We start from the raw sequence: 16,716 nt of genomic DNA on the forward strand, positions 1-16,716 counted from the left end.
TGGACTTACAGATGGATCCTGAATCTGTAGCCACCTGTCACTGACCTAGGTTGGCACCACAGACCCAGCGCCCACTTACCTCTCTCCCTTGGGAAATCCCAAAGTTTAGCTGTGACAGTGCCAGGGGGCCTGGTGGAGGCCATGACAGCACAAGGGCCTGGCCTGGGGCCATCAGGAGAGATATGAACCCTCCCGCAACCTACACACTTGAACACTCACCTAGCCTACCCTGGCAAGGAGTGGAGTCTGAGGGACAGCTGAGTGCTGAACTGGACATCGGAAGCTCTGGAGAACCTGGCTCTGTTTCCGTCTCACTCAACCCCCTTGAGCACCTTGAGTTCTTTATCTTCACCCCATTTCTCCAGTGGCAAAATGAGCAAGTTGGACAAGATCAATGGTTTTTATGAGTGAAGGGGGCGAGTACAGTTTGAAAAACATATTCAACATTATACTTTTATATGCTGAATTTAAAAGAAAATTTGTTATGTTGCACAGCAAAGGAGAAGAAATAGGAATTTTTCTATCAGAAGGGAGTATGGGTGGGAAAGGGTAGAGAAGCAATGAATTTAATCATCTCAACTCCCCTAATAGATCCAGAAGTTCAAGGAGTCTGAGACATCGTGGTAGTCCTGGAAGGGCTGTCTGTGACTTACAAGGATGGGGTGGCACTGTTTTGGACCTAGGTAAGTGGGAATGTCTGACTTTATGTGGGATCTCTTTGCATGTAGGGCTGTGGCTCAAAGATGATGGTGTGGACATCTTGTTCATTCAGTTAAAATTTATTTATTAAGTACTTGCTCCATAGCAGATTCAAAGGAGGATTAGAGACAGTCTCTGCTCCCTCTTATTCTCTAGGCCTGGGATCAGCAAACCCTTTCTGTAAAGAGCCAAATAATAAATATTTTGGGTTTCGCCAGTCATGCAGTCTCTATGGTAACTACTCAGCTTTGTATGGTGAAATTAACTTTAGTGTTCCGATAAAGCTTTATTTACAAAAACAAGTAGCAGGTCAGATTTGGCCTGTGGCCCGTAATTTGCTTACTCCTGCTCCAGGCAATAGGGAGCCCTTGAAGGTTCTTGAACAGATAGGATATGGGGACAGAAACTTATTACTGAGCACTTATTCCATGACAGCCATCTTGCTAAGCATCTGACTGAAATCTGATAACCTTTGGGCTAAGATCCCAGCTCTGCCACTTAATGGCTGTTGAGGACTAAAAGAGTTGGTACATGTACAGCACGGTGGAGGATTGTATTCACCACGATTCCTGGATCCTCCTTCCTGGAAAGTGAGAGAAAAAACTTGCAGAACAGGAGGTAGATCATGTTTCCCAGGAGCGTAGTGGGTGGCAAAACAGACTAGAAGGGCAACCTGGGAGGAAAGACACTGTGGGGGGTGGGGGGAAGAGACTGTGGGGCTGGTCTTCAGGGGTAGTTGGTGTTGAGGGGGGCAGAGAAAGAGCGCAGTGCAATAGAAGAACCCAGAATGAGAATGTCTAAAGAGGACTTCGAGGAGTTTTTCTCCGTATTGAGAATGTGTTTCTCCTTTGGGATTTCCTTGAGGAATCAAGTAAACATTTGAATAGCTCTTAACTAGGTTTTATGCCGTACTGCTGTTTCTTTCATTTCAGTAACCAAGCTGAGAGAGGGCAACATGAGGTCCCAGCTATATTTGGGTTACACAGGTACAGTGCTCAATACACATTAGATGTTATTAGCACCTTTTTGACTGAGATCAATTTGGCCATCCGGAGACTCGCTTCCCCTTTCAATGGGATAGGAAACCGGCTTTGGAAGGCTAAGCCTTAATCATCAGTGATAAAGGTGATCCCCAGAGATTTGGGGTGAGGCGGTCCTGGCTGGCATCTTGCCTAACCTCCTGACTCTTCACTAAAGTGAATGGTTACTGTCAACATTAAGGGGCAGCCTTGGAGGGAAGAGCACAGAGGCAGGTCTCCAAAGCATGAGTTAGCATGCACTGGGGTGAGGGCGCTCTTGCAAGAAGGATGGGTGAAACAGTGTGGGAGGGCTTGTGGGTGCTTGTAAGTATGCGAGAGCCTCCTAGCTTCCAGGCTGTGAGCTTCAGAATGAGCAAGCAGTTGTTTTCAAGGCTCCCTCCTCCACACACACTCAGCAATATGGAGCAGGGATCAGAATCAGGCAGGGCAGGACAAGTTAGGATTTATTTGCTCATTCAGGAGCAAATATGATACCACTTGGCACAATGGTTAGCAACCAACTATGTTTTTAGTGCTACAGAAGTCCTCACTGCCCATCTGGGCACAGATCCTGGGGTCAGGAAGTGCACAATGATCTGCCATGAGGCAGAAGGGCCTGGGCTCAGGTATGGAGTGCCCAGCGTATGCCAGGCATTATGTGACGTACTCAATAGAGGCCATCACTTACCCTGAAAATATTTCTTGGCAACTAAGTAGGTGGCATTATCTCCATCTGACAGATGAAGAGCCTGAAGCTCAGAGAGGCAAAGCCTATCTAAGCTCAGTGGGCAATCAGGTGGTGCACTGTTCCAGACACTCCATGTGCTTTCTCTGCACCCCAGAGCCCTCCTGGGCAGTCAGCATTACAGTGTATGTACTGTTACACCATGTTATTCATCTATCCCACATGCGCCACCTGTTTTCAAAAAGAAATTCTGCACACACAACTGGGGAATGGTGCTGGAGAGAATAGAATCACCCTCTGGAATTTTCCATATGTAAATAAGCCCAGTCATACTTGGAGAGGCACACCCAGGCCACATGAGCTAAAAATATAGCTCTCAGCACTAACAGCTTCCACTGTTTGGGGGAGATGAAAAAAAAACAAAGAAAGAAAAAACATTTGAAAAATAAACATGGGAGATGTTGCCAGTATTTGTTGTAGGAAGTGTTTAAGATCCCATTTTGGGGTTGGAAGCAAAACCATTCTTTTTAATCCTTTACTCTTTTTTATATAACTCGAGGAAAAATCTTACCTTCCAATTATGGGAAGTCTAAAGGGTGAAATGAGTAACTTTGCAACTCCCAGAGTACCACCAGAGGCCATTTTGCTGTGATGCTTTTCTGTTATTTGGGGACTTAAGGGTTTACCACAAGGGTTCTGAGTTGCAGAATCTGTAGTCACTGGTTCAGGGCCAACAATGAAGTCCTGTAGTTTCAAAGTGCTGAGAAGCAGCAGAAAGCTGAAACAAGAATTTTCATGGCTGCTGACGGCTGTAGGCTATAGCCCTGAGGGGAGAGCTGGTGCAGTGGGAAGGTGGCATGTTGGAATATGTGCTGAACGACTTTCAGCTGGGCTCCTTCCCTTCCTGGAGCTTCACTACTATCATTTTGTAAAATTTGAGCGGTCCATTAGGTGTTCATCTGACCTCACTCCAAACCCAGGGCTGTGCAGAGCCCCTGACCCCCTCTCTTCTTCTTTAAAAAAAATAAATAAATGTATTTTTATTGATTTCAGAGAGGAAGGAAGAGGGGGAGAGAGAGAGAAAAATCAATGAGAGAGAATCATGGATTCTCCTGCATGCCCCCTACTGGGAATCGAGCCCACAACCTGGACATGTGCCTTCACCACGGAATGGAACCATGACCTCCTGCTTCATAGGTTGACACTAAACCACTGAGTCATGCTGGCTGGGCTCATTGTGTTTTTGATTTACATTTCCCTAATAGTGAAGTAGAACATTATTTCATATGGTTGCTGGCCATTAGTATGTCATCTTTGAAAAAAATGTCTATTCAAGTCCTTTGTCCATTTTTATGTTGGGTTGGTTTTGTTGTTAAGAGTTCTTTATGTATTCTGGATATTAACCCCTATTACATATGATTTGAAAATATTTTCTCCCAATTCATAGGTTATCTTTTCATTCTGTTGATTGTGCCTTATTGCCTTTTAATAATTATTTTGTGAGGGAGGTACTTTGAATATCCCTTCTATTTTTTTAAAAATATATTTTATTGATTCTTTACAGAGAGGAAGGGAGAGGGACAGAGAGTTAGAAATATCGATGAGAGAGAAACATCGACCAGCTGCCTCCTGCACACCCCCCACTGGGGAAGTGCCTGCAACCAAGGTACATGCCCTTGACCGGAATCGAACCTGGGACCTTTCAGTCCGCAGGCCGTTGCTCTATCCACTGAACCAAACCGGTTTGGCACCTTCTTTTTTTTTTTTTAATACTCACTCAAGGATATTTTTTTCCATTGATTTTTAGAGAGAGTGGAAGAGAGGGAGATAGAGAAAAACATTGATGTGAGAGAGACATCGATTGGTTGCCTCCTGCACTCCCCAGATTGGGGCTGGGGATTGAACTTGCAACCCAGGTAGGTATCCTTGACCAGGAATCAAACCTGTGACCCTTTGGTGTGTGGGCTGATGCTCTAACCATTGAGTACACCAGCCATGGCTGAATATTCCCTTTCTTATAATGCTTTTCATTTATTCAGTTATATCAGCATTGGACTTGTGGTATCCTATTTTATTTAATGTTGTTATCATTCTACTAGAGACCCAGTGCACGAATTTGTGCACTAGTGGGGTCCCTCAGCCTGGCCTGTGGAATTGGGCCGAAACTGGCTCTCCGACATCCCCCGAGGGGTCCTGGATTGCAAGAGGGTGCAGGCCAGGCCGAGGGACCCCACCGGTGCACGATCGGGGACGGGAAGGGACGCGGGAGGTTGGCCAGCTGGGGAGGGACCGTGGGAGGGCTCCAGGGCGTGTCTGGCCCATCTTGCTCAGTCCTGATTGGCCGGACCCCACCAGCAAGCTAACCTGCCGGTCGGAGCATCTGCCCTCTGGTGGTCAGTGCACATCATAGTGACTGGTCAACTGGTTGACTGCCCCCTAGGGGTCACTGCATGTCATAGGGAGTGGTTGAGTGGCCTTAGCATATCATTAGCATATTACACTTTGATTGGTTGTATGGACAACCAGACGACTGGACACTTAGCATATTAGGTTTTTATTACATAGGATATTTTGATGCACAAATTGTTAGATGTGGCCAATGGAAAATTGGCTTATTCCAAGCTGGCTTCTGTTGTCCTTTTCACATGTTTCTATCATTTTCTGAGCACTTTCTTGTTTTCTGCCACATGATATTCTAGGATCATCTTTTACTTTCCCTGCTGCAGCCCTGGAATTATCCATTTCTCCAAGGACCCTGTTCCTTTAATAGAGAATGGTATTTAGAAGCTTCTGGCCCTGTCTCTGACGCTGTTGAAATGTGTGGCTTTAAAAGGCCCAGCATCTGATCTGGAGAGGCAAACCCAAGTTTTATGGCCAGAACGAACCCCTCATTTATAGATGAGGAGACTGAGGCCCAAATGGGATCATTTGGCCATTTCCCAGTTAGTCAGAGAGCTTAGATGAGAGCGGCGGCCTCTGACTACCTACTTGTCCAGTGTGCTTTCCCTGTGATCCCAATGGGGCTGCACCTTCTCTGAACCTCTTTCCTCTTCTGTCCAGAGGACTAGCTTTGCCCTCGTGGTACAGGACAGCTTTTCTAAGAGCTAACCTCAACTCTTAGCTTTTTATGAGCCTTATCTCCCCCTGGTAACCTTTATGGGTGAATCCACCTTAAATTGCAGAGGAGAGTTTCAGCTTTTATCTCCAGCTCTAGTAGATTTGGGGCTTGCAGACTGGTCCCAGCCTGGGATGAGCTGTCCAAGTTCACCTGGTTCTCCCCCTTCAGACCAGAGATTCAAGGCATGTGTGCCTTCCTGAAGCCCATTTCAGTCAGCTGACACCTGTCTCATAAGGGCATCAACAGGAGAGATGGGGTGGAGGCCTGATTCTGGGTTGAGGTGGTGGGACGGGCCTGCTCTGACTGGTTCCCAGCCCACCCAGGTTATACCAATAGCACCCAGGGAAACACTAGAAACATTATCTCCCCACATGTGGAGGTGTATCTTGAGCCTCACTTCCAAGTTGGGAGTAAGAACCCTTCTGGTATATCATTAGAGGTTTTCTGTGCCTGACTTGGGGGTGGGCGGTGCTGCATCTGACCTGCACCCTCTGGTTACGTCAGCTATAGAATCAACTTCCAGCCTGGGAAGCCAACCATTCAAACAGTGCCTGTAACAGAAATGCAGAACCAGTCCATCGATAAAACTGAGCATTTGCCTCCTTTGCATTCAAGACATTTCCTCAGCTCCTAACTCTGGCTCTGTGTCAGCATTGTGTGGCATCCTGTGGTGCAGGGAGAGGATTTAGGCCTGAGCTCAATCCAGTACTTTCAAGTAACAATGATGATACAAGTGGGTTCCATATATAAAAGGCACAAAGAGCCCTGACTGGTGTGCTAAATAGTTAGCATTGACCTGTGCACCGAAGGGTCGAGGGTAAGATTCTGGTCAAGGGCACATATCTGGGTTGTAGGTTCTTTCCCCACCCCATTGGGGAATTGATGTCTCTCTTATCGCTCCCTCTCTAAAAAATAAACCAGTGAAAATATCCTCAGGTGGGGATTAACAAAACAAACAAAAAAAGGCACAAATAGGGGCTGCAAGGGAAAAAGCATAACTTCTGACATTTGGTTCTGGCACTTTCTCAGGTGTCAGGTTCTCACAGATAAGACTGTATATAAATTTTGAGTTGCTAAGTGAAAAACGTAAAAAGGGCACTATAGGCAGAAGGAATAGCTTGAGCAAAGTTGGAATCACCAACCAAAGTGCAAGGTTAACTTAAAGAACAGCAGAGCTCCCAGGAGTGCTAGTATCTAAGCGATGGATGAAGGTATCACAAGACGTGAAACTTCAGATACCTCAGGGTCCAAGCATGAAGGGTGTGAACACCGTGCTTCTATGGAGTATGCTAACTTTACAAGCAATGAAGACTTCATATAAGCTTTTAAAGTAACATTTATTTTTTTAAAGTTAACATGTGCATATATAGGAAACTGAAAAACACAAGCAAAGAACTTAGCCATCCATAATCACAAGCAGTTTACAATCTGACGTGTCCTTCTAAGTCCTGTGTATCTACACAACTAAGCTTTCATTTTTATGTAATTAAGATGGTACAGTTATGTATCATGCTTGCTCACACATCATGAATATTTACCATTTCAAAGTCCCAAAGCTATGAGTATTCTGATAAGCAAGAATACCCAACATCAACTCAATCTGGAAGAAAATGTAATCCTGTCTTACTTGGTGACAAAAATTTCATAAAGGACAAAAATAGCAACAAACGTCTAGATAAAAGATATTCACAAAGTTATAATTAAAAGAATGTGTTCCCTTCATGTTCCATTAAAAATGAGACCCAAAGCAAGAGTACACAAAGTATAATGCTTCTAAGAGAATTATGATTTATACTTTAAAATATTAGCAAGGTGGCAAGTTTTAACGGAAGTACTTAACAACATATTCCTATAGCAGTCTAAAGAGATGCATGCACATCAGTGGTTATCACCACAATGTGAATATGAACACATCCACACACACCCCTTGGTATGAACAAGTCCTGATGTCCATTTCTGAGATGGTTCAACAACTCCATGTCCAAGATGCCTCTTTTCTAACAATTATAACAAAAAGATATTTACAAATTGGTTAAATTCACTAGCTCTACTTTTTATCATTGTCACCTAAGGACATCTAAAAGGCTCCAATGTTGCAAAATAAAGAACCTTGTCCACAATAAACACAGAAACTTTACAAAAATGCACACAGACCTATAGTTATAACCTAAAACTTTCTTCTAGGTATGGAGATATTAGCAAAGAGCCCTTCCCTTCACCCTTCCTCTTCTCCCTCCTCCACCACGTCAGTGACTAAATACAGAACACCTGGCTCCAAGAAGTGGATTAACAGACACTCCCAGACGACAGTCCTTCCTAAAAACTAACAAGAGGGCTTTTATAAAGGGATTATTTTACTACCTCTACTTTTTATATACTTCAGGCTTTATCCTTGAATGCACAGCAATATTAACTAATATGCATATATGTAATAATGGTTAGATAATTTTAATTTCTCTAAAGACTCATGGGCACAGAACCCTTTTTTCTGTACTTCCTTCCCTCCCCCTTCCCTTGTGAACAGTCAGCATACTCTCCAAGACATCAAATTTAACAATTCCATTCCTCAAATACCACCATTCCTATAAATTAACAGAAAAAATACTTAAAGGGTGTTACTTTAACTCGTTTAACATATGTTGTGCACTTTCAAACATCTAGAAAGACTAGCCATCTCAAATACAGATTTGATTAAACTGCACATAGAGGCAATAATCTAAGTGTCTTCTGAATAGGAAGGAACTTTCTGGCCTAAAACCCTTTCCCTTTTCATCTCTATCAACACAGTGGACAGTACAATAAGCATCTGTAATGCTTAGAGAGGATTTTAACAATTTTACGTCTCATGTTTTCAAAACAGTTCTTCTTAGGAATCTAACACAAACTGTACAGCATGTATTTGTTTACTAACTACTTCTGTCATACACTGGCAACCTCTGTAACACCTAGAAATGCTAGATGTTGTAAATTAGAACAGTTTGTCCTTCACATACAATATATACACAGCTAAGTAAAACACAATGCCCAGGCACAAGAGAAGACGGTTAATCTTGCCTAACTATAAACATACTGGTATAAAGCCCTTTGCACTTTCTTCTCCTTCCTCCCTGAACCAGTACAAATATAATAATGTGTACTGCTCAGAGAGGTGGTTTGATCATCCCATTTCCAAAACATAGTATTTGAAATGAATTTTAACAAAAGGATATATACAAAATGTGTCATTTTACTACCTCTACTTTTAACATACTTTGTGCACTTCTAAACATCTAGAAAGACTAGATGTTTCAAATAAGGACTTAAGTTTGTCCACTATATACACAGTAGTGTTGAATAAACTACACACATGTAACAATGGTTATATCTGAAAGTGTCTTCCTTATAGGAACATTCTAGTTTGGAGCCTTCATTTCCTCCTGACCACCATCAACTCGATGGGCTGAGTAGGCACATGTGTCACTTACAGGTAGATTTCACAATCTGATTTCCAAAGTCCTTTTCAGAAGACAGCCTTTCTATGAATTTTAACACAAAGTGTACAAAATGTGTTCGTTTACTAACTCTACTTTTGTCATACATTGGCAACCTCTTTAATATCTAGAGACTAGATATTATAAAATTAGGACCTATTTGTCCAGTATATTCACAATATATACAGTAAAGGTAAATGAAATGCATGTAACATATAGAGTGGCAAAGGATAAGCTAAAGTTTTCTATTACACACTAGCAAAACATCTTTTTGCAATTTCTTCCCTCCCACTTCCTTCAACCTAGTAGTGAACAATTACATACAGTACACTGTTCAGAGAGGTGATTTAACAATTCCATTTCTAAAGACAGTATCTTCTATCAGGTTTTAAAAGCTATTTACAAGAAGCATTCTACTACTTCTACTTTTAAGTACATCAAGCACTTCTAAATGTCTGGAAAGACTAGATATTTCATATAATTCTTACTTGCCCACAATGTGCACAGCACTGTTAAAATTGCACATACTAACAATGGTTATAATCTGAGGTATCTACTAAATATAACCATGTTGGCCTGAACCATTCCCTCTCACTCCCTTCTCTTCACCACCAATCCAGTGGACAAGTACAGGTGTGTGTAATATTCAGAGGTGGTTGAACAAATTCATATCCAAAAGTCATTTACACAAGACAAGCTTTCCTATGAATTTCAACACAAAGTGTACAAAATATGATTAATTTTACTACTTTGTCATATACTGGCAACTTCTTTAACATCTAAAGACTAGCTATTGCAATTTTAGGACTTATTTGTCCATTATATACACAGCAAAACAAAATGCACATAACATATAAAAATGGTTTTATCTGAAAATATCCAAATATGAACACACTAGCATATTACCTTTTGCAATTCTTTTCCTCCCACCTCCTCCAAACTACTGAACAAATATCGACTATATTATATTGCTCACAGAGGTGGTTTAACAATTCCATTCCTAAAAGATAGTATTTCCTATGAATTTTAGTAAAAAGATATTTACAAAAGTGATATTTTACTACCTCTACATTTAACATACGTTGGGCACTTCTAAACATCTAGATGGACTAGATGTTTCAAAAAAGGACTTAATTTGTCCACTATATACACAGCAGTTTTGAATAAACTGCACACATTTAACAGTTACAATCTGAAAGTGTCTTTGAAAGATGAACATTGTAGCCTAAGCCCATCTTTCCCTTCTTGCCCTCCTCCACCAGCCATGTAGGCTATAATGCTCAACTATTCAGAAGACAATCTTTCCTAGAAATTTTAGCACAAATGTACAAAATGCACTAGTTTACTAACTCTACTTTTGTCATACACTGGCAACCTCTTTAACATCTAGAAAGACTAGATGTTGTAAATTAGGACTCATTTGTCCATTATATACACTATATACACAGCTAAGGAAAACTAAATGCATGAACATAAAGGACAATGGTTAATCTGCCTTCTTTTGAAACACACTGGCATCCAGCTCTTTGCCCTTCCTTCTTCCTTGAACCAGTGCACAAATGTGTACTGTCAAAGAGGTGGTTTGGCCATTTCCCAAAATAAGAGTATTTGATATGAATTTTAACAAGGTATTTACTAATGTCTTTTTTTTTTTTTTTACTACCTCTACTTTGATCAGGCACTTCAGAACATATAGAAAGATAGGTATTTCAAAAAAGTACTTGGCATTGTCAAACTATTATACAGTAGTGAGGAATAAAATGCACACATAAAACAATGGCTATAATATGAAAATGTCTTCTGAATATGACCCGTCTGGCATAGAACCTTCTTTTCTTCCTGCCCAAGGTCTTCTCTCCGGGTCCTCTCACCCCCGGGGCGAGCGTGGGTGTGTCGCTCCGGCTGTCGCGCGCCGTTTCTAGAGGTAGTCTGACAATTCCATCTCAAAGTCATTTCCAGAAGACATTTCTTTTGATACATTTTTTTTTAAATGGGCGTTTGCAAGACGTGTGATTTTCTAACTCTACTTTATCATACGTTGGCAACCTCTTTACATCTAGAAGGCCTAGATGTAGCAAAGTTCTCTTTTGAAAGGTTAGGGGGAAAGTTGAGAGCAGCTTTTTCATATTATATACACAGGCGCCTATAAAGGGCCAGTAAATCTTCACAAAGGGTGGCGTGGCGGGCCCTTCCTAGTAGCCAGATGTGGCATATTCTTCTGCCATTTCTCTTCCGAAATCAAGGATTATAGTAGAACGAAGACCAACCGCCCGAAGGCCCGCTCACCGCTCCACCCGCCATGGAGGGGGCTCCGCTCACCTTCGGCCCGTGAAGGCCTTTGTCCATCGTGGTCCAGACGAGGTGAGGTCTCCTCCCGCTGGGACGGAGGAGTCACCCCTGGTGCCCATCCGCGCCGCTTCCAGCCCAAAGGGTGGGCGAGCTGTGTCCACGCAGACCCGCCTCTGGGCCTCCCAGGCCCTAACGGCCTCCCTGTGCGCATTCCAGCGGCCGCCATTCTTCTCGCCCCGCCACGCCCGTCGCTCAAGGCAGCGCGGCCTCGGGGGCTGGTCTTGTCCAGGGGCTGGTCGCGGTGGCTTGGCGGGGGCTCCGCTTAGGCCGCGGAGGGTCAGGCTGGAGATCCTGGTGCACAGGATGCGTCTGGGGGAGGCCACCGCCATCAGGTCGCGGAGATGGAGGTGGGGGTGGAGAGCGAGGTTCGCTGCCGCTTCCGAGCTTGGACCTGGGCAGTGGGCACCCGCACGGAGGGCTCCGGGACTGCAGGACAGAGCCTGCTGCCCGTCCCCGGGCCCCCCCAGTTCACCCGCCGGCCGGGGCCGGGGGGCCTGGAGGGGCCCGGAGGAGGCCGCGCGAACCCGGAGAAGGCCGCGCTCCGCTTCTCACTGCGCTCTCTGCCGGAACTGACTTGGCAGTTCTCTACGCAGGCTAGAGAGAAGCGGAACCGGAAGTATCCTGCACCGGGACCCGCAAGCCAAGGTTCCGAGACAGAAACGTTCCGCAGGGGGGAAGGGCGAGGGAAGAGCATCATGTGCGGTTGAGAGGCCCTACTGGCGAGTCCTTTGCAAACGTAGTTGTTAAGGCCTCATAATACCTGAACATCAGTATGTCTTCACTCCAGCTGTTGGACAAGGAGGCTCTTTCCAGGCTTTCATTCACTACCTGTTTATTGAGCACTATTCCGTGCCACATAAGCATTGGGGAATGCAACAGTGAGAGAAAAATACCCCACCTGAAAATGTCTTTCTCCTGAAATTTGTATTCTACTAGGGAAAACAGACAATTATTAAAAAGCATAAAAGGGTAGATAGCGAAAGTGCTATAAAAATAAAAAGTAGAGGAGAATATGAAGTGAGTGTAGAATGTTTTAGATGGGGGCCAGGTGACTTTTGAGCACATATCTGAGGGAGGTGATGTTGAGTGTTAGAGCTTTCTTGGCAGAGGGGAACCGCCAGTGCACAGGCTCTAAAGCTGATTGCATGGGCCTGGTCTGTTCCACGAACAGCAAAGAGGCTGGAGCAGAGTGAGCAAGCAAGAGTGTAGAGGTAAGCCTTAACCGGCTTGGTGCAGTGGATAGAGCGTCAGCCTGTGGACTGAAAGGTCCCAGGTTCAATTCCAGTCAAGGGCATGTATCTTGGTTGCTGGCACATCCCCAGTAGGAGGTGTGCAGTAGGCAGCTGATGGATGTTTCTAACTCTTTATCCCTTTTCCTTCCTCTCTGTAAAAAAATCAATAAAATATATTTTTATAAAAAAGAGTGTAGCCAAAACCGGTTTGGCTCAGTGGATAGAGCGTCGGCCTGCGGACTGAAGGGTCCCAGGTTCGATTCCGGTCAAGGGCATGTACCTGGGTTGCGGGCACATCCCCAGTAGGAGATGTGCAGGAGGCAGCTGATTGATGTTTCTCTCTCATCGATGTTTCTAACTCTCTATCTCTCTCCCTTCCTCTCTGTAAAAAAATCAATAAAATATATTTAAAAAAAAAAAAAGAGTGTAGAGGTAAGAACAGGCCATGGAGTATGAAGTCAACTACGTGAAATAGGATAGTGCAGTGGTCGGCAAACTCATTAGTCAACAGAGCCAAATATCAACAGTCCAATGATTGAAATTTCTTTTGAGAGCCAAATTTTTTAAACTTAAACTATATAGGTAGGTGCATAGTTATTAACTTAATTAGGGTACTCCTAAGGCTTAGGAAGAGCCACACTCAAGGGGCCAAAGAGCCGCATGTGGCTCGCGAGCCGCAGTTTGCTGACCACTGGGATAGTGGCTTGTACCAGGATGGCAGCAAAGGTGGCAAAAGTGGTTAAATTCAAGGTAAATATAAGATCCAGTCTGCAGGGTTTGCTGATAGACCAGATGTCAAGTATGAAAGAGAGGAATTGAAGATAACGTCAAGGCTTTTGGCCTGAGAAAATTAAGGAGGGAATTGGCATTAACTGAGACGGGAAAGACCATGGGATGAACAAGTTTTGGGGAGAATATCAGGAGTTCAGTTCTGCACATGGTAAATTTGAGATGCCTGTTTGATATTCAAGTGGAGATATCAAGTGGACAGTTGGATTTATGAGTGGCATTCAGGGGAGAGTCTGAGCTAGACATAGACATTTAGGAGCCATCAGCATATGGATGCCTTTAAAGCTATGAGGCTACATGAGAGAACCAAGAAAGTACATAGAGAGAGAATGATCTTAGGCCTGAGTCATGTAAAAAGGTCAGGGTGATGAGATGGAACCAGCAAAGAAGACTGAGGAATGATCAGAGTGGTAGGAGGACAACCATAAGTGTGTGGTGTCTTAGAGGTAAATGAAGAAAGTGTTTCGGAAAATTATCGATCGTGTCAAACATTACTGATAGGTCACCTAAGATACAGTTGAGAATTAGTGTACTTCAAGCTTTAAAAATTCATGCTGTGATGAACCTTCTTATGAATTTTCAAACTTTGTGGAGGCTTCTAGTTTCCTTTGGATACAAGTTGAGAAATGAAAAGAAAGACCAAAGGGTTGGTCCAGGCTCAAGACTCTTGATGCAAACTCAGACAGGATTCCCAGGAGGAAAATTCTACAATTTGAAAGACCCCTCTGTTGGAAAGCAGAAAGGAGGAGTGATGAGAAGGCCAAGAGCTCTGGGCACTGGAGCTTTAGTCCACAGTGAGATGACAAAGTACTAAGCTACGGGGGGTGGCTATAGAAGTAGAAAACAGGTGAGGTTAGGGTTTCTAGTTTTGCAGAGAAAGAAGCCACCTGAGTTACCAGTATGTATATATATTGCTTTCTACTTGATATATCTCTACTTGAATGTTCCAACAGTGTCTTAAACTACTCTTGTGTAAAACGAAACTCTTTATATCTCTTCAGAGCCTGTTCTTCCCCAAATCAGTAAATAGTAGTATCATTCACCCAGTTCCCAAATAAAAAATGAGGCATCTTCCTTGATCCCATTCTTCCTCTCCTTCCCTGTCCCCCAATCATCATAAGTCCTATTTTCCTCCTCAATGTATTTAAAATACAGCCATTTTCCTGTGCTTTCCAATATAGTAGACTTTGGCTACAAGAAACTATATTTCAATTAAAATGACATGAAATTAAAATTTTCAATCCCTCGTCTACACTAAACACGTTCCAAGAAGTGCTCAAGAGCCACAGGTGGTTAGTGGCTGCCATATAAGCACAGCTATAGAACATTTCCACATTCCTGTTAAATCATAGGGCAGTGCTGATCTATAACCTAGTCCAAACCAGCAACATCTCTAGTCTGAATGACTGTAATAGCCTCTTCATTGATGTTTTTACTGTTTCTACTACTCTTCCCTTCTAATCCATCCTCCTACTTTTAACCAGGAATCAGATCTTGTTATGGCTTTTCATCACACTTTGAACAAAATCCAAACTTCTTACCATAGCCTACTGCCCTCTGTCATTACATCCCAGCCGCACTGGCTTCCTTGCTATTCCTCACACTCTAAGTTTTTCTTGACCTCAAGGCTTTGCACGTGCTGTTTCCTCTATTTGGATGATTCTTTCCCTGGCTATTAGCAAGGCTAAGTTTCTTCTCATCTTAGGTCTCTGTAGAGGGCCTTTCCTGACTTCCTCTTCTAAATGAGGTTTCTTTCAGTTAATATCACATCACCCTACTTATTTCTTTCTTTCATTAATCACAATATTTCATTATTTTATTAACAATAATAATTTCTATGTACTTCTTAAGTATAAGGCACTGTGCAAAGAACTTGCTTCATATACTTTATCTTATTTATTAACTTACTAGTTTCTTTTCTTTTCCCTATGTCCCTGACACCCAGTACAGTGCTTGACATACAGTAGACATTAGTAATTGTTAAACAAATGTACAAATTTATTGAGCACTTACTATGGGGCAGGCACTTTACATATATTATCTCATTTAATTTGCACAGTGATGCTATGATGTAGGTACTGTTAATCCCTTCCTTTTATAGATGAGAGGCTATGTTACTAGTCTAGTTCACAAGAAGAACTAGGATTCTAACCCAGGTCATCTGACTCTGGAGCTCCCTGGGAAGGTACAATAGAGGGTGTAGAAGCCTGGGAACATACCAGCCTGCAGCCCCTACAGCTCAGATGAAAAGCCCCAAAACAAACTTTTCTTTTTTGAAAGGCTTTCCATTTTAGATCAGGCCAGAGATTCTGGGTGTCACTGTTCAACTGGGAGGCAGACCTGGGTCAGGGCTCAGGATTCTGTTGTGAGTCGAGCTAAATGCTCTAGTTCAATTCTGAGCATCCTCAGTGGGGATGGGGGGCCGGCCTAGAGATATCAGACAAGACCCTGAGTTAGAGGTGTACCCAGTCTGACCACTGACGCCACTGTGTCTTTCTGCCTATCTCAAATGAAGGATGAGACAAGGAAAAAAGTAAAAATAATGAGCCTTCTCAGGAAACATCACATGTCAGGCCTGTGACATGGAAGGGTGTTTGTTAGGTCAAAGGCTCCAAGCTCATTAGCGGGAATGGTGCTGAACTGCAAGCCACCCACACAGCTTTCTGGGGAAGCAAACACAGTGCAGCATCCACCCTCCCAGGCCTGGGCCTTCATGGTTCCACCATTATCAACATCAACACACATCTGCACCCAGGTAGGTCTGGTTGGCAGCAGGGTCCTGGAAATGGATTGTATGGGTGTGAGTGGGGGTGTCCCAGAGAGGCTGTTCATAATCCTCCTCCTCCTCCTCATTGCTTGAATTTGGGACTGGTTCTGCCCTAGTCTGAGTTTCTCAAACATGAATTATTCCCAAATCAACTTAACAACCTCTTCCATATCTATGTACCACCAATACCAGGTTTTACTTAATATCTCTCTGTGAATTGAGAGAGGTATTTAAGTAAAATTGTCACTACATTAGCATTGTCCTCAGCAGTTCTGATGAACTCACCAATTGGATGTGCTGGATATATGTTTTCTGAATGTCTATTAAAGTAAATAATGCAACTCTTAAATAATGTTCATCTGAGTTCCACTTGAAATTATCTTGGTGCAACCAAGATGTAAAACAATTGGTGTCAAAGGGACACAAGAGTTCCCTTTGACCAGAGCTGGAACAATTTGAGCAACAAAATAAATTAACATAGTATTAGATTATAGCCTCAAGTATACACTAAATATTTGTGAGCCCAGACTGATATAAATAAATAAATGGGGGAGAAGAGACTAATTTTCCTTATGGAAGAATTCCAAA

The sequence above is a fragment of the Myotis nattereri genome, assembly GCF_964212035.1.
Source record: "Myotis nattereri genome assembly, chromosome: 8".
Taxonomy (NCBI): domain Eukaryota; kingdom Metazoa; phylum Chordata; class Mammalia; order Chiroptera; family Vespertilionidae; genus Myotis; species Myotis nattereri.